Source organism: Acinonyx jubatus, chromosome B1 (assembly GCF_027475565.1).
Source record: "Acinonyx jubatus isolate Ajub_Pintada_27869175 chromosome B1, VMU_Ajub_asm_v1.0, whole genome shotgun sequence".
Classification (NCBI taxonomy): domain Eukaryota; kingdom Metazoa; phylum Chordata; class Mammalia; order Carnivora; family Felidae; genus Acinonyx; species Acinonyx jubatus.
In genome coordinates this window covers 89,596,307-89,616,668 of record NC_069382.1, presented here as the reverse complement: position 1 = coordinate 89,616,668, position 20,362 = coordinate 89,596,307, and positions in this window count along the sequence as shown.

Below are 20,362 nucleotides of genomic sequence, written 5' to 3'. Positions count from 1 at the left end.
AACATTACAAAAATTTAAAGCAATAATTGAACAGATCAATGAAATCAGGAGCTGGCTTTTTGAAATAATTAACTAAATTGATAACCCGTAGCCAGTTTGATGAAAAAGAAAAAGAAAAGGACCCAAATAAATCAAAAAAAAATGAAAGAGGAGAGATCACAACCAACACAGCAGAAATACAAACAATAACAAGAGACTATTATGAGCAATTATATGCCAATAAGTTGGGCAATCTGGAAGAAATGGATAAATTCCTAGAAACATATAAACTACCAAAAATGAAACAGGAAGAAATAGAGAATTTGAACAGACCCATAACGAGTAAATAAATTGAATTAGTAATAAAATCTCACCAAAAACAAGAATCCAGAGACAGATGGTTTTCCAGGGGAATTCTACGAAACAATTTTTGTAAATAACTAAAAAAATTTTTTCAATGTCTATTTATTTTTGAGAGAGAGAGACAGAGCATGGGTGGGGGAGGGGCAGAGAGAGAGTCAGACACAGAATCTGAAGCAGGCTCCAAACTCTGAGCTGTCAGCCCAGAGCCTGATACTGGTCTCAAACTCACAAACCATGATATCATGACCTGAGCCAAAGTCGGACGCTCAAACGACTGAGCCAAGCAGGCGCCTCAAATTCTACCAAACATTTAAGAAAGAGTTAACACCTATTATCTTGAAGCTGTTCCAAAAAAAAAGAAATGAAAAGAAACCTTCCAAACTCATTCTATGATGCCAGCATTACCTTGATCCCAAAACCAGACAAGGACCCTGCTAAAAAGGAGACCTATAGACAAATTTCCCAGATGAACATGGATGCAAAAATTCTCAACAAGATACTAGCCAACAGAATCCAACAATGCATTAAAAGAATTATTCACCATGATCAAGTAGGATTTATACCTAGGATGCAAGACTGATTCATAATCTGCAAATCAATTAATGTGATATATCACGTTAATAAAAGAAAGAAAAAGAACCACGTGATCCTCCCAATGGATGCAGAGAAAGCATTTGATCAAATACAACATTTTATCTTGATAAAAAACCCTAAAGAAATCAGGAATAGAAGGATCATACCTCAAGATCATTAAAGCTGTATACAAAAGACCCACTACTAATATCATCCTCAATGGGGAAAAACAAAACTTTCCCCCTAAGGTCAGGAACATGACAGGAATGTCTGATCTTACCACTGTTATCCAACATAATATTGGAAGTCCTAGCCTCAGCAATCAGACAACACAAAAAATAAAATGCATACAAATCTGCAAGGAGGAAGTTAATCTTCCACTCTTTTCAGATGACATGATACTCTGTATGGAAAACCCAAAAGATACCACCAAAAAAACTGCTAGAACTGATTTGTTAATTCAGCAAAGTCGCAGGATATGAAATCAATGCACAGAATTCAGTTGCATTTCTATACACCAATAATGAAGCAGGAGAAAGGCAAATCAAGGAATCTATCCCATTTACAATTCCACCAAAACCCATAAAATACCTAGGAATAAACCTAACGGAAGAGTTAAAAAACCTATACACTGAAAACTATAGAAAGCTTATGAAAGAAATTGAAGACACACCCTTGCACACCCACACACACACACACACAGGAAAAATGTTCCATGGATTGGAAGAACAAATATTGTTAAAATGTTGCTATTACCCAAAGCAATCTACATATTCAATGCAATCCCTATCAAAATAACACCAGCATTCTTTACAGAGCTGGAATGAGCAATCCTAAAATTTATCTGGAACCAGAAAAGACCCTGAATAGCCAAAGCAATCCTGAAAAAGAAAAACAAAGCTGAAGACATCACAATTCCAGACTTCAAGATCTACTACAAAGCTGTAATCATCAAGACAGCATGGTACAGGCACAAAAACAAACACTTGGAGTGATGGAACAGAATAGAGAGCCCAACAATGGACCCACAAATGTATGCCCAACTAATCTTTGACAAAACAGAAAATAATGGAAAAAAAAAAAAAAAACAGTCTCTTCACCAAACGGTGTTGGGAAAACAGGACAGCAACGTGCAGAAAAATAAACCTGGACCACTTTTTTACACCATACACAAAAATAAACTCAAAATGGATTAAAGACTTAAATATAAGACAGAAAGCAATCAAAATCCTCAAGGAGAAAGCAGGCAGAAATTCTTTGACCTCGGGCAGAGAAACTTCTTACTCAACATGTCTCCAGTGGCAAGGAAAATAAAAGCAAAAATTAACTAGTGGGACTTCATCAAAATAAAAAGTTTCTGTACAGTGAAGAAAACAGTGAAGGCAACCGACAGAATGGGAGAAGATATTTGCAAATGACATATCAGGTAAAGGGCTAATATCCAAAATCCATAAAGAACTTATCAAACTCAACACCCATAAAACAAATAATCCACTGAAGAAATGGGCAAAAGACATGAATAGACACTTTTCTAAAGAAGGCATCCAGATGGCTAACAGACACATGAAAAAAAAAAATGCTTAACATCACTTATCATCAGAGAAATAGAAATTAAATCCACAATGAGATACCACCTCACACCTGTCAGAATGGCTAACATTAACAACTCAGCCACAACAGATGTTGGCAAGGATGTGGAGAAAGAGGAATTCTCTTGCACTCTTGGTGGGAATGCAAGTTGGGGCAGCCACTCTGAAAACAGTATGGAGGTTCCTCATATAATTAAAAATAGAACTACCCCTATGACCCAGCAATTGCACTACTAGGAATTTATCCAAGGGATACAGGTATGCTGTTTAGAAAGAGCACATGCACCCCCATGTTTATAGCAGCACTATCAACAATAGCCAAAGTATGGAAAGAGCCCAAATGTCCATCGTTGGATGAATGGATAAAGAAGTGGTATATACATACAATGGAGTATTACTTGGCAGTGAAAACGAATGAAATCTTGCCACTTGCAACATGGATGGAACTAAAGGGAATAATGCTAAGTGAGATTAGTCAGTCAGAGGAAGAAAAATATCATATGACTTCACTCATATGTGGAATATAAGATATACAACAGATGATCATAAAGGAAAAGAAGTAAAAATAATATAAAACCAAAAAGGAGAATAAAACATAAGATACTCTTAAATATAGAGAACAAAATGAGGATTGCTGGAGGGTTTGTGGGTTGGGCAATGTGCTAAATGGGCAAGAGGCATTAAGGAGGACACTTGTTGGGATGAGCACTGGGCGTTATATGTAGAGGATGAATTACTAGATCTACTCCTGAAGTCATTATTGCACTATATATGCTAACTAACTTGGATGCAAATTAAAAATAAATAAATAAATAAAGTGCAGCGTCAAAAGGATTGATTTTATGTGTTGTACATTTTACCACAATTTTAAAAATCTGCTGCAATTTTCTTTGAAAATGTATTAAGTCTACAGATTTTTAGGAAAAACTGACATATTTATAAAACTGATAAAAAGATAATGAAACTCATGAAACAGAAGATACACTAGTAGTTGCCATAGGCTGAGGCAAGGGACATAGAGAAGGTGTTCCATGGTTACAAAGTTTCATTTACACTAGATGAATAAGTTCTAGAGATCTGCTATAAAACACAGTCCCTATAGCTAACAACATAGTATTATGAGCTACAAAAACCTGTCGAAAGGCTAGATATTATGTTAAATGTTTTTACCACAAATCAAAAGAAAGGATACAGGCCACTTTGGGAGGTGTTGGATATGTCTATCATTTTGATTGCGGTGATGGTATCATGAGTGTTGGCATATGTCCAGATTCATCAAATTGCAGGCATTAAATCTGTGCAATTCTTTTTATATAAGTTGTATCTCAATGAAGCTGTTAAAAATAAAAATAAAGAAAATAAAGAAAAGGTACCAGACGAAAAAGACAAATATTCTAAAAATTCATGATGATTAGATGATAGTGGCCCTTTTTTTAAATAACAAGAAGAAAGCTGAATGGAATATTTTAATCCATATACTTAAGGAATACATGTAATAATTCAGAATTAACTTTTATACAAGAGTTTTGGATAAGTTTTGTTTGGTTTTTGTTTCCATAAAAATAGCCAGAATATCTTTCTTCTCAAAATTCATAGAAGTATCATATAAAAATTATTATCATATATGAGTCTTAAAAAATAGCTGAAACCCCATAAAATGAAAAATAAAAAGCAAAGCGTCCAAAATAAACAGAAAGTTCAAAAGAAACAGGAGCCAAAGTTATAAAGGGGACTATGTGCCAGCCTCACTTGGTCAAGAATAGGCTGGCCTTCCAACAGTGGCTTGGGAGGAGAGCAGGCTTTGAGGCCTCACAAATTGGGAAGTGGAACCGAGAGTCACCATATCCAGTGTGACTCTTGAAGACTGTAAAAAATAAAGAAAAATCTGGCCGCCCTCGGGAAGATACAAATATTCAAAGAACCCTTTAAAAACAGATTTAAAAATTCTAAGAAATTCATAGATTATGAGAAATTATTGTGTTGTTCAATAGTTTACAACTAAACAAAGTTGAAAAGATCAAATATCAAAACTTATAGAACAAAGATTAGGCTGTATTTGAAATTATCCTTTACGTTGTAATGCTTTTTTTTAAAAAAAATTTTTGGGGGCGCCTGGGTGGCTCAGTCGGTTGAGCATCCGACTTCGGCTCAGGTCATGATCTCACAGTCTGTGGGTTCAAGCCCCGCGTCGGGCTCTGTGCTGACAGCTCAGAGCCTGGAGCCTGCTTCCGATCCTGTGTCTCCTTCCCTCTCTGCCCCTCTCCTATTCTCACTTTGTCTCACTCTGTCTCTCAAAAATAAATAAATGTAAAAACAAAAATTAAAAAAAAAATTTTTTTGAGACAGCATAAGTGGGGGAGGGGCAGAGAGAGGGGGACAGAGGATCCCAAGCAAGCGCTGCACTGACAAGCCCAACACGGGGCTTGAACCTATGAACTGTGAGATCATGACCTGAGCCAAAGGCAGATGTTCAACCAACTGAGCCACCCAGGTACCCCTATGTTATAATACTTTTAAGAGCATCAATGATATAAGTATGTCAAGCAAGAAACTAGGCTAAAATAAAACTGAGGAAAGTGGAAAGGATAAAATAATTAAGAGAAGAAAAATTTGCAAAACAAAACTTTAAAAATAATCTAACATAGGCGTCAAGGAAAGATAAAAAGTGTTGTAAAATTTTAAAGAGCAGTAGAAAAGAAAAGTGTATGTCAGTAAATTTTGTAACATTGATATCAATTTCAAATCAAATTATGTCCAATTTAGTCAAGAACAGATGAAAAACTTATCTGAACTGAAACCATGGAATTAATAGTAAAAAAAAAAAAAATCTCCATTGAAAGACACCAGAACAAGGTGGTTTAAGAAACATTTTTATCAAAACCTCATGGAACATAAAACTTCTACTTTATTTGAGTGTTTTAGAAGCGGGCGGGCAGGAGGGGGAAGAAGCATTTATCTACTTCATTTTCATGAGACATCAAAATTACTACCAAATTACCACCAAAAGTACGTACCTTGTACAGCTTAAATAAACACATACAATCTTATTTGCAAATGTATACATAAATATCCACTAAACAAACTATATAACACCAAATGTAGAATCTTATAATAAACATATCAATATAATATAATCTATCAGATTATTTTTAAGAAGCTATATAATCAGGTAAATGGAGTCAGAAAAATAATTTATACAGATTAACACTCATGCATGGTATAAACTCTTTGTAAACTGGGAAGAAAAAGCTTAGTAAACGGGAAGACCTGCTTTACCACCATGTAGTGCAGGGCATACATCTTTCCTAAAGGAAAACTTTAGAAACACCTTCATTGGATAAAGGAAAAGGTACTAAGTATCACTGCCATTATTTCATACATTACTGGCCCTAGATAATATAAGAAAGCAATAAAAGTAAATGAAATAGAACAGTTGTAATGTTAGTCATTTGAAGATGATATGATTGTGAACATATATAATCTAATGAAATCCAGAAGCAATAAGAATTGATCAGAAATTTCAGCAAGGTGCCAGATACAAGATCAGGATCCAGAAATCAATGCCATTTCTATACACTAGCAGCAACCAATTTTAAAATATAATAATGAAAATATCTTATTCTGCAATAACAGCAAAAAATTGTAAGTTACCTAGTAGTAAATTTAATAAAATATATTTAAGATATTTATAGAGTAAATTATGAAATGCTACTGGAGGATATGAAATAAGAGCTAAACAAACAGAAAAGTAACCCTTCCCTAGGTGGAAATAGTCTGTAGTTCATAGATGTTGTCCTCTGATAGCTTATTTATAAATTCAGAGAAATTTTGATAAAAACAAATTTTTAGGTGGAACTTACCAAGTTCATGTAAGATCAAATGGCTTAGAATTGTCAAAATTATGAGGAATAATGAAATGGGAAGTTAAAAAACAATACAAAGATTTATTATGAATTGAGTAATTTGGGTAGTGTGCAATTTTGTAGATAATATACCAAAGGGATGTAAAGAGAACCCAGAGTAGAGCATGTATGTATTGAAACTTAGTATTTAAGAGGATACATTAACAAATCATATAAAATTATGTAATTTCAAAAATCATTGTAGGACAACTATCACTGTAGAAAGTAAAATGTAATTCTACCTTATTTTAAAAAAAATACATAAATTTAGGTTTCACACATATCAAGGACCAGAACTGAAAGCAAATTCTTTACAGTTGCGTTAAAAATGTGGAGAAAACTGTATAATCTTAATTCTAAGAAGGATTTCTCAAGAAAAATACAAAAGTACAAACCACAAAATGAAAATTGTATAAATTGGACTACCATGCAATGAATATTTCTGTCCATCAAAAGATACTGTAAGAAAAATAATTAATACAAGCCACAGATTTAGAGATAATTATTGTAAGGCAGAGTCAAAAGATTTCTAATCAGATTACAAAAAGAATGATAAACTAATAGCACAGATAACCCCATTTTTTTAAAAAAAATGGGAAAAAGTCTTAAAAGGAACATTCACATAAGTGGAAATATGCATCTAACAAATGTGAATAGGTGCTTAAACTCAGGAATAATCGGGAAAAAATGTGAAACAATATTCCATTTTGTATCCATAAGATTCAAACTTGACATGTACCATAATTGGCAAGGATAATAAAGATGGGATCTCCATTTACTGCTGACGCGACTGTACATTATTATGTCCAATTTGGGGAGAAACTTGGCACCAACTAGTATAGTTGGAGATGATCAAACAAAAGTTGACATTTCTACTTGTAAGTATATATCTTTTAGTAAAACATTTGTACTTGTACACAAGGAGTTCTCTACAGAAATTTTCATTGCATCGTTATTTGTAATAAAAACTTATTGGAAATATGTTATCAACAAGAGAATGGATAGCTATGGACATTTTCATGAATAACACATTTGTATGTGTGTTTTCCTTTGTATTCAGGCAATAAAACCAAGCTAATTATATCACTTCATGCTGCTATCAGCAGTAAGCAGTATATGAGTACTTTTTGTTCAACTTGATTGTATATGATATTTCCCTTGTTTCTGATCTTCGTTTTTACTATCCGTGATCGTCAGCTTCAAAGATGGCACCTAATGATACCTGCCAATGTGTGTAGTCTCCTGTCACCTGTACCAGCATCGGTCTGTGTGATCTGTAGAATATTGGAGGAGTGATGTTATGCCACCTTCTGAGACTGATAAACCTTGCAGTTTATATCTTGCTCATTCTCTTTCTCTCTGATTACACTTGCACTGGGACAGCCAGATGCCATGTCTTAAGGACATTCAGGCCAGCCCAGTGAGGTGGCAAGGAATGGATGCCACCAGCCACCTGCCTTGTATTATCCAAGTCATTCTTGGAAGGTGGCCCTCCAATCCCCATTAAACCTTTAGACACTTTTGGGCTGACCCACATTTTGACCGTAATCTCAAGAGAAACCCACCCCACTGAGCCATTCCTAGATTCCTGACCCTTAGAAACTGATGTAAAACTGGTTATTGCTTTAAGCTGTTGAGTGTTAGAGTATTTTGGTATGCAGCAATGTATTACTAATACTTCCCTTTTCGCTTTAGACACCCATGCTAATGTGTTGGATATTGATCTTCTGTAGGAATGTATCCTTAAATGATACGTAATGCTGCTTTTTGTAAATGTATTTTCAATTTACCAAACTGCGGTTGTGCTAGAGATGCCATTCTGTTTTGTTTTCACACGTATTTTTTTAATGTTTATTTATTTTTGAGACAGAGAGAGACACAGCATGAATGGGGGAGGGTCAGAGAGAGAGGGAGAGACAGAATCTGAAACAGGCTCCGGGCTGAGCTGTCAGCACAGAGCCTGACACGGGGCTCGAACTCACAGACCGGGAGATCATGACTTGAGCCAAAACAGAAGCTCAACCGACTGAGCCACCCAGGTACCCCGGTTTTAACATGTTTTTAAGACCAATTTTTCTGAATGTTTAACTGGTAATGTTTTCTCTAAATGTAAAAGAGCATCCCATTATACTCATTCGTTTTAAATCATCAGCCTGTATATCCTCTTTGAGACCTGTGACTAGTTTTCTGTGAAATATATATCCTGAAAAGGATTGTTGGGCCACAGAATATACCTTTCATTTGCTTTTTGAAGACTGGCTTCATTGCCTTTTATCTCTTCCATATCCTTATAAAATATTTTATTTAATTTACTGCTTTATTGAGTAATATATTGATATAAGACAACATTTAAAATATTTTAAAAATTTAAGTCTCCACTGTGGCTATTTCCTTCAGTCTCCCATTTCTTCTTCTCAGAAGGAAGATAATTCAATTAGCTCCTTGAAAATCCTTAGAATCACTTATAGTATATACCAGCAAATTCAGATTCTTTACATTTTTACCCAAATAATAGCATATTAAACACATTGTTCTACACTGTACAATTTTTTTTACTATCTAACTTATCTTCAAGAAATTTATACTTTGGAACATAAATGACTTATTTTTCTATATAAATATATAGTATACCAACATTTGATTTTACAATAATTGTTTAATTATGTCTTTAGAGATAGTCAAATTAAGTAAATTCCCATCTTTTGAAACTTTCAAATAATCCTGCGAAGAATACCTTAAACAGATAAAAATCATGTGTACCGTTTATGAATAAAATATATGTTTAGAAATATATTTCTGAGTCAGAAAGTGAGAGTATTTATAATTAAAACAGATATAAATATTTAAGTAGATATTTCCCTATAGCAGATAAGGATAGTTATAAGAAGCTGCTCAATTAACAAATTTATATCAGATATTCAATATTTGAGATTGCAAATACCATATTATCTTCCCTTTCAGTTGTGCATTCAAACTTTTTAAGTGTGTTTTGTTTGTTTCGTGTGTTTATATAACGCAAATACTGAAACACACATGTTATTGAAAGGCTCATATGCACATATTCAAAATTTAGAAGGCACAAAAGGCAAATGAAAAAAGTAAGTTTAGCTCATGTAATTTTACCCTTTCACACAATAATTTTCTCCTGTGGCAGCCATACTTACAGCCACAACACATATACATTTGGGCATAGAGATGAATTCCTCTCATTTGGACATACTTGTACTTCCTTTTGCATTGCAAGGGCTGGAAAGAGAAAGTTCTTGCCAAGGACTGTTTAAAAAAGAGGCACCAAATTTTTGTGTAACCGTTTATATTAGGAATACATGCCTTTCCTGTCTCAACATTCGGCTTCCAGAATACACCATCATCTATGGATCTTAACAAAGTGACTTCTTTGTATTTTCTACCTACTCAGAAAAGCCGTGGATAAGGGGATCTACACTATTGCTGGCGATCATATTTGAGCCTGATCCAATCCAGGCAGCTGGGGTCTGCTACACAGAACTCAATCTGGAAATATCCCCTAGGGCCTTCCTATCATCTCTGTCCAGTCAAAGGAAGGGAAAATAAGAAATGCTCACAGTTTCTTAAATGCGTTGTCCCAGAGTTTGCAAACATAACCGTTGCTTGCTTTTTGCTGAAGAAAATTTAGTTGCACGGTGACACCTAATTTCAATGGTGCCTGAAACATACAATTTAGTTCTGAATATTTATTTATTTTATGTCCGTATTTGAGCCATAATTTTTGTCTTTTATTGCTTTATTGTTTTCAAGTTGTTTACTATGAAAAGGGAGAACAGATTGAGGAGCAGACATAATCTTTGTACGTTTTATAGTTTTAGCTTTCACATTTATATCTATAAGCCACACAGACTGCACATCTAAATATGGTGAGATGATATTTATCTTCATTTTCTTTTACCTATAGGAATGAGTTTCCTTAACTTAATACTACTCTTATTGACATACCCATTTCCATACATGTGTGGGAACATTTCTTCATATTTCTAATCTGTTCCTTTGGGTTTTTTAAAAAATCCCTGTGCTACTACTATACTATATCATTTTTTACATATTTCTTAGAGCAATTTTATCAATATGACTCTTCTTTAAATTTTATTTTACTCTTTCATAATAGCTTTAAAGTTAGATTTCCAAATTTCACAAACATAGACACTCACACCTCCCTATTAGAAATCCTTCAGGCAGTACTGATTATTAAATGTTGATCATCATGATATAGACACATCCCATTCATAAATATGACATGCCTAACCATTTACACATAATCTTCTTTAATTTATTTCAATAGAATTTTTAAAATTTTCCATGATTTTTATATGCTCTATTAACAGTTTGATACTTTATATCATTTTATGATATTATTAGCAGTGTCTGTTTCCAGAATGTATTCTAATAATAAACATTTGCTATTTAAAACACTGTTTTAAGTTTTATTTATTTATTTTCAGAGAGACATAGACAGTGTGAGCTGGGGAAAGGGAGAGACAGAGGGAGAGAGAGAATCCCAAGCAGGCTCTGCGCTGCCTGACGCGGGGCTTGAACTCACGAAACCATGAGATCTTGATTTGAGTTCAGACTGAGAGTCAGATGCTTAACCAGCTGAGCCACCCACACACCCCAAACATTTGCTATTTTAAAGGAAGGAAAATAATACAACGTATTATTAAATTATGTTATATTAAATAGTATGTTCAAGATATATAAATATCAATTTCAGAATAAAGTAATGTTATCTTTGGAAGAAAGGAAATTGGTGTTAGGAAAGTTTATGAAAGAATTTCCAACTATGGTTTGTCTTATGTCTTTATAAAATTAAACATTTTTACTGAAATACTATATTCATTAATCATCTATATGTTACTGTTTGTTTCATGTATGTTTTATAATTTTTTTTAAACTTGAGCAATAGTTTATTATAAGGATTTAAAAGTGTATAACATAATAATAATTTAGAATGAGATAAATTATTATGTCCTCTGAAATTTTATGTATGCTTTCTAGTAGGTTTTGAAGGGTATAAAGAAGATGACTTATGCTCTTGCAGTGTCATGCATGTGAGAGCTATTGTTGAATGCGATCTAACCTTAAAGATGACACTACCAGGTTCTAGATTTGATTTTATAGTTGTTCCATAAACTATGCTTAATTTCTTTAATTCTCCAAGGCTTGACTTAGCATATTAGAGATAATAGCATGTGTGCCCCATTTCAGTGGGTTTACCTAACAATGTTATGGTACAACATATACAATTTCTGTGTGTATTATAATATGTCGTACAAAGTAAAATTAATGTACTCTTCGTCGTTTACAGAGTTCAGTTCAGTGAACAGTTATTGAGTACATGCTATGTCCCAGGTACAGAATCTGGGATAACAAATAAAAACAAAACAAACAAAAACTATTCATAAAAGAGGTAAAAGACGTTTTGACGTTTTAAGAAGTTTACATTCTAATCCTCCTAAAGGATTTGGGTTGAGTGTTCCACTAAGTACTCTATTTGTGGTTTCTGGGGCTTTAATATTACATTCCTTCTCAATGGTGATAAATGATTGTGTGGGTCTATTAGCATGTGAAAGTCTTACTAATTTTTTTTTAAAGGCTTGGAGACCAATATTGTAGAAGATATTGTTATTTCTAAAAATAGATGTGAAGCACTTGGTTGATTAACTCATCAATTATGTAAAACAAATTTTATCAGATGGTGGGAAAAGTATAAAATACTAATCATTTAACTCATGTCTTATACCATTTTTCCCCTCCTTGGTTGAGTGCCCTTTTTCTACCCAGGATATTTATATAATAGTATTCAACTAGTGAATCGACTAAAGAATGAATGGGTCAACCAGGCAATTAGAGAAGAAATTTAAAAAATATATGGAGACAGATGAAAATGAAAATACAACAATCCAAACGCTTTGGGATGCAGCGAAGGCAGTCCTGAGAGGAAAATACGTTGCAATCCAGGCCTATCTCAAGAATCAACTAGCAGAATCCAATAGTAAAGATCTGACTATCTTTACATAGTCTCTAAATTATTTTCATAATCGTCATAATTTTTCATAAGTTATGATTCTAAATCTTTAATTTTAATTGACAAGATCATTTTTTATATATAACAACTTCCATATTGCTACATAATAGTGAAATCTGTGCTTCAAATTTCAGAAATGATTACTTAACTAAAAACCTGATATAACCTTATATGTCCCATTAACAACCCCAATATTTACATGTCCAAAGTCTAAACTCATTTTAATTCTTCTTGAAAAATATTTCATGTTCGGTGTTCCTAACCATCACCCTCGAGGCACTGAGTCAGAACCTTGATAGTCCTAAGACCACCTCTCTTTCCTTTGACTCCAAACAGTTTGATGCTCCATGGGTGCTCCATTCTAAATATTTTTCTTCAAGCATTTCTATTTATTTCATCACTACTACCACTGTCCTACTAATAACCCCCACTTGATTTCACGTATAACATTAATATCTTAATGGCTTCTCTGCTACTTTCCTACAACACTTCAGTTAACTTTTATCATTGCTGTTAAAATGAGGGTTCCTGTGTGCATTTGATCTTGTGTCAACCTGTTGTGATCTTTCAGGCATCCCATGAGATATAAAAACTTGGTGGGTGAGTCTGGCAAACTTATCCAGACTCATCTTACTGTCCTTACCTATACAAACTATATCAGGGCCAGAATAAAGTGCCTGCACATATGATGATCCAAATACTGTTTCCTTTACCTGGATCACCCCGGCCTTTTCTCTCTTAAAAAGTTCCACAAACCACTGGATCCTGAGAAACTTAACAGAAGTCCATGGGGGAGGGGAAAAAAAAAGAGATTAGAGAGGGAGAGAGCCAAAGCATAAGAGACGTAAAAAACGAGAACAAACTCAGGGTTGATGGGGGATGGGAGGGAGGGGAGGGTGGGTAATGGGTATTGAGGAGGGCACCTTTTGGGATGAGCACTGGGTGTTGTATGGAAACCAATTTGACAATAAATTTCATATTAAAAAAAAAAGTTCCACAAAGCCTTTTACCATTTCTTAAAGTAGATTCTCTGTACTCTACCTCAATAATACTTTGCTATCACCCTAAAAGAGCACCGACAGGATTCCATTTGACTCCTAGAGGATGAGTCTCTCTCCAAGGATTTATCTTCTTTAGTTCCTTGCACAATGCTTTGAGCATCTAGATGTTTGCTAATTGTATACATTATTGAATCTGTATTATTTTTTATTGAATCCTATGATTTTAATCGTATTAAAAATCTCTCTCTCTGTTTGTAGGTGTGAGTATGTGCTTACATAAGTAACCAGTAATTCATTAGGTATAGAAGTAAATGTGGTTACTATAATATAAATCTCATTTAGATCCCATTTTAGGATAAACTTTAGAAAGCAAGCAAACAAAAGATATAATACATAGACCCATGGGTTTCTAAGTTTCTTAAGATACATTGTGAGCTCTACATATATGGCAGGTAAACCAAGCATTCAGAACATCCAGCCTCACTCTCATATCATAGACAGTTGCTATAATACATGCAAACAAACAGCAACCTGGGGTGTAGCGCACTCATTTTCTGTGCATTCTTTCTGCACAAATGCAAGTCTGGCTCATGTTTATACTTCAGTGATTTTTGAAAGAAGATTAATGACATGAATATTTACAAAGAAAATGTCTATGTGACCAACATTTGTGCGCTCTTGAATATCAGTGTCACAGTGCTTTGCAACGGCTGCCTTTTTGCCACACAACCCTATTTTATGGAGGTGACAGGCTGTCACATGTAAGGTTTATTTCTATTACTTCTTTTGCTGCTTTAATTCACAGTCTATTTTCAGTGTCTTTTCCTTTCCTTTTCATATGTTAATTGTGAGTTGAACCAATTAACACATCTAACAAATCCTAGAATTAATTTTTCAGTTCAGATTGAAGCTTCTATTCTGCAGAAATATATTAGCCCTTGCTAATAGTTCAGCTTCCAGTGTGTATCTACATTTTGGAATGAGGTTATGCCTATAGTTACTTATTTTGCTGCTGATTCTCTGGTTTCATTCAATGTGCAAATTTAAGAACTGGGGGTTAATGATTATAATTGTAAAAATGTCTTGTTAAACTCTGTATGTGAAGGCAATATCTAATATTTCCTGAAGACTCAGATTTTTGTAGAAATGCTATTGTGAGCTCGGACGGGATAATCTTCTGTCAGGTCATGAAACTGGGAATGTGGGAAAGGAATTTAGGGCTAGAAAATATGGTGACATTTTTTAAATGATAGTATATGAGATGTCAGGGCTGGCAGGAATAAATAATTGCATTTATGCTTTACATAATATAAACATCACTTCATAACATTATGATAAACAACAGCACACATGCCAAAATCATTTAGTTTTGTAGAAAACATTTTATGTTCATTTGGAAATATCAAGGGATTTTCTATTTACCTTTCAGAGATATTTTCTTCTTTTTTTTAAACTTTATTTGTTTTGAGAGAGACAGAGAGAGAGAGCAAGGCAGGGGCAGAGAGAGAGAGGAAGAGAGAGAGAATCCCAAGCAGGCACCACATGGTCAGCATGGAGCCTGACGTGGGCCTTGAACTCACCAACCATGAGATCATGACCTGAGCCTAAATCAAGAGTCAGATGCTTAACCAACTGAGCCATGCAGGCACCTCGAGATATTTTCTTTTTTTCAAAATTGCAGTATAGCCTTAAGAGAAAATAAGTCAAAATCTGCAGGTTATGAATTTTCCTTGCAGCTGACAGTTTTTAGATCAGCATGCATTTACCCATTGTATATCTTACCCTGTTGTGATTTTATTCAGATGTGAATAAAAAAGAATGTTTGTAGACTGAAATTTTAATTATATCTCAAACAATTTAAAGATCCACAAATCTAAAAATTTCAGTAAATGAAAGCATACGAGACTGTTCACCACCCAGATTTTCATTTTATCAGGTAAAATGTAATTTCAGATAACAGAGACTCCAACTCACGCTGAGAAATGACAAAGGAGATTCAGGTACTTACCCCACATCCACACAAAGAATAGGGTACACAGAGATCTCTTTTCCATCTCACAACTAACTAAAAAGCCCAGGTTGATTTAGCTTCAGTGACTCTCAGTATCACTGAAAAGTTCTCAAGTCTATTATTCTCTTGTAGTCGTCACCTTCATCCACAGGCTTGGCTATCTTGACGTAGTAAAATTGATTCTGCATCTTGAGATCTATTTCTTTCCCACACTATCCCGAAGAGAACACTTCATTTCTTTCAACCACTACCTAACATTCTGGTCTTGATTCCATTTAGAACAATTTAAGTCCAGATTTTAAAGCAAAAACTTTGCAAGAAGGAATGCCAATCACGGGCCCTTCTTGGAGGTCAGAGATCAATTCAAACCACTCATGCTACAGACTGGAAAACGATGGTGTAGGAATGGATGAAAGAGACAGACAACAATGTCCATTGTGTTCCCATGATATAGAAACATTTTATTTAATGGTAAGTCATTGCAAAAGTCTGAAATCATGGCCAAATATTTTATTGTATATTATTCTCAAACTACAAAAACAATAAATGGCCATTGCCAAAAAAAAACCAAACAAACAAACAAAAACCACGTACATGCAGACAAGTAATCTGCTTATTTCCTTCAGTGCAAACTATCAAGTCAAACAATATTTCAAAACAACCTTCACACCAGAGACACAGGACTAAAAATTATATCCAGTTAAGTGTATAATATACACCCATTTTTGTGAAAATAAAGACAAGTACCCTCTCGTTTCTTTTTGTAAACATAGTCTATCATTTGCTGTGGATCTTCTAATGACAAGTAAAATCACATAGAGAAAATTGGATAAAATATAAGAGTCCTGTGTAACAAATTATTTAAAAACATATCCTCCGGGGCGCCTCGATGGCGCAGTCGGTTAAGCGTCCGACTTCAGCCAGGTCACGATCTCGCGGTCCGTGAGTTCGAGCCCCGCGTCGGGCTCTGGGCTGATGGCTCAGAGCCTGGAGCCTGTTTCCCATTCTGTGTCTCCCTCTCTCTCTGCCCCCCCCCCCCCCGTTCATGCCCTGTCTCTCTCTGTCCCAAAAATAAATAAACGTTGAAAAAAAAATTAAAAAAAAAAACATATCCTCCAAAGGAAAAACATCCTCCCAATACAGTATCACCTAAGATAAGAAATAGAGTATTTTGTTACCCCTGAAGCATTCTACTTTTTTCCACCAAACAATTCCGTTACTTTCCCTAAAGAAAACCACTAACTAGCCTTAAAGTAGTAATACCTTTGTCTATAAGAATTCCACCTGAATACGCATCTCTCTACATTTGTTTGCTCCTGCTTTCGGATTTTTGATAAATGAATTTTGCAGTAGGCATACTTTTGTATTTCCATTCTGTAACATGTATATTTATGAGATCCGTTGAAGACATATATTGCCGTAGTTCATTTGTTTTACATGCTGCATAGCATTCTATTGAAAGGCAGCTGTATCTCATTTATCCATTTAATTATTGGTAGACATTTGATCTATTGTCAGTTTTGGGTTATTAAGAATCATGCCGATTTTCATATAGTTGAATGTGTCAGTAAAGTCGTGTAAATATTTCTGTTAGATATATGTCTAGGAACAAAATGGGATGGACATCTTTCTAGTTTTGCTTTGAGCTAATTATGTATCTAAGCAATCTTTTTAGCGGGGCATATTTTTCTATCAGGAATTTTTACTGTACGGAAACCTGGTTATGAGCTGTAACTGTGCCGGAGAATAAAAGCATCATGTATCTTTAGTTATGTATCTTCTCTGCTTTGATTAGCAATACATGAAAAGTAGAAACTACAGGACGAACTCATTTCCCATGCTAACGTGTACCAGGAATAGTTGGTGCTTCCATCTGTGAACCCAAAAGATGTCTTGTGGACAAAGTGATTTTAGGAACCTACCTATGACAAATTTAGGGCCCCATGATTATTGATTGATGGTAACCACATGGTTGTAGTTCTCCTTTAGTGTACTTTGCTAATTATGAGTAAAGCTCAGAGCTGAATTAAGCTTGGGTACAGTATGAGTCTGCAAATGTAGCCCTCTGGGATGGGTCCAAAATAATAATATTGATAGTGGTTTTACGTGAGGTAAGTTTTCTAATAACTATAACCACACCAGCGTTTAGGGATACTATCATCTCTGTTTTTTGAATAACTTAACCAATGCCACATCGCAATTATGGACTTAGCTCCCAAGTCTGTGTTTTTAGCATTATATTACCGTTAGAATGCCTTGCATTTTGTGGCTATCTTGTGTAAGAGATAATAACCTCTGGAAATATAATTGGTGGAAGGAGTCACAACACTGACCCTCTACCAGATTTCTTTTTCCAGTTGGCAGGGGCTCTTCAGATGGGGTGGGTTGGGTGGGAAAAGCTGTGGTAATTGGAATCATGATATACATTGATATTATTTTAGTTCATTGAGGAAACTGAATATATAAATACATCATCACAAAATTTCTATTTATACTGTGCCTGGAATTAAAATTAATTTGTACAGACTCTAGTGGTTCATAAAATAGGTCAAGATGCGAATGACTATTTTTCATTGTTATTTTAGCTTTTCACTCAAAGTGTAATACCATACAATTTGTTCTACTGCACATGGAAGCTCTAGGATTATGAACAAACGAGAATATATTTAAAGATTATCTAGGACTAAGCTTATTCTTCATTATTCTTCTATCTTTCTTCTTATATTTTATTTATGCGTATAGTCAGTAATTTTAATGAAAACGATTACTTTGTCTTTCTTTAGACTTAATTTACCACTTGTCTCATTCTCAGTAATACCCTAACGACTTTTCTGCTCTAGAGGCATCTAGAAGATCGCCTTGCCATCATTTCCATTTCTACTTGATCTTAGTCAGTCTCGTTCTCTTTTAATTTGTCCACATCTTTGTTCTCTCTTTTTAAGACGTAGCTGTCTGACAAATGGTCTTATCCATATTGCGTCCTTTATCCACAACAGAGTCCCAAATAGTTTTAGAGTCCCCAAAGCACATATTTCAAAGACAGTCTTAAAAGTGTTCATGCGGTAACTCACCCAATATTTTATCCAGATTTCTCAATTAATTAAAAAAAATATATGATTTCAACCAAGATTGGCTCTTGTATCAGTTAGGGTTCTGGCAGGAAACAAATCACACTTGTAATAGAGAGAGGGTAGTTTAATAAACAAATCATTTAGAAGTTATAAACAAGATATAAGACTACCAGGGTGACTGGGTGGCTCAGTCAGTGAAAATCTGATTCTTGGTTTTGGTTCAGGTCGTGATCTCATGGTTTAGGAGTTAGAGACCTTCGTTGGGCTCCACACTGACACCATGGAGCCTGCTCAGGATTCTCTGTCTCCCTCTCCCTGCCCCATTCCCCTGCTCCCTCTCTCTGTTCCTCTCTCAAAATAAATAAAAACACTTAAAAAAAAAGTAGCACCAAAAAGATATCCTAGGGCTAAGAAAAATAGGGAATTTAGCCTTCCTTAGCTATGAAAAGACAGGGCAGGGATTCTTTCTTCCCACCCTTTCATTTCATTCTGGAGCTTTTCTATTTTCCAAAACACAAACATAAACCAAAGGATAATGGATTTCCTTGATGCCATCCAAACAGAAAATTTTTCTAAGTCACAGACATGATGGTGGTGAGTAGACAGAAGAGTAAGAGGAACTTGCAGAAGATATCCAACAGAGTTCTCTTGACATACACTTTATATATTTCTCAATTTGAAAATGTGTGTGGATGCAGTAAGTGACCATCCTTTCCAGTTTGTACGTTCCTGTGAAGAATGATCCATATTTAAAATAGGAACCACTCCAGACATCATGCTACTTTGAATATCTGTTTACCTTATGGAATATTTGTACTCTAAAAGACAGAATCATCGCCAGCAGATGAACAATTTCTAAACATTTTAGCACAAACAAATTAGCACAAAGTTGTGCCACGGGGTGACCCATTTCTAATAATTATTGAAGATATTATTACATCACTATACCAATGTAAATCTCTAGTGTTAAAATTTAGAGAATATAAGTAATTCTCGATTGTGCTATGTTTCTAATAACCCTTTTATTGATAGGAAAAAATCTTCAGGACTCCCTTCTGTGCATGTCAGTGTCAGCCCCAGCTTTTGAAAGTCTTTTTTGTTTGTTTGGTTGGTTGGTTTTGGGGCGTTTTATTGGTAACTGACATTATCTTTGTGAGAAATTGATACTCCTCAAGGAGTTTGCTTTCTTTTTGGGTTATTTTTAAATGCTCAGAGCATTTAATACCTTAACAGTAGGCATGAGAATGATAAATATTTACCTTATGGTTACTGAGAAATCAGTCCCCATTGCTAAACTTTAATATCAATATGTTTTTGTGAGATGTTTTTCTTATTTTGAAGCTATTTAATCTCTTCCCAAGAAATCTACATCATCATCATCATCATCATGCCAATCATCATGTTAATAACTACTTGATATTAAGCATTCATGATGGTATAAGTGTTATATTAAATGCTTTATGTGTATTTGATATTTATAATAGTTCTACAACTCAGTCCATTATGTAGGCACTAGCCACATTGACTATTTAAATTTAAATTAGTTAAAGTTAAGCAAAATTAAAATTTAATCTTACTGGTCACATATAAAGTGCTCAATATTAGTGGACATAACAGATTTAGAACATTTCTTCATCCTATAAAATTCTATTTGGCTGTTTAATGAGATAGACATAGTAAGTAACCTGAAACTTTAACCACAGGGTATCTTACTTCAGAGCTACAGCCATAAATTTCATGTTATACTGTACATTTCATGACAATAGAAGCCATCTCTATTATTAATAGCTTATAATTTTTTTAACAGAGTACCTA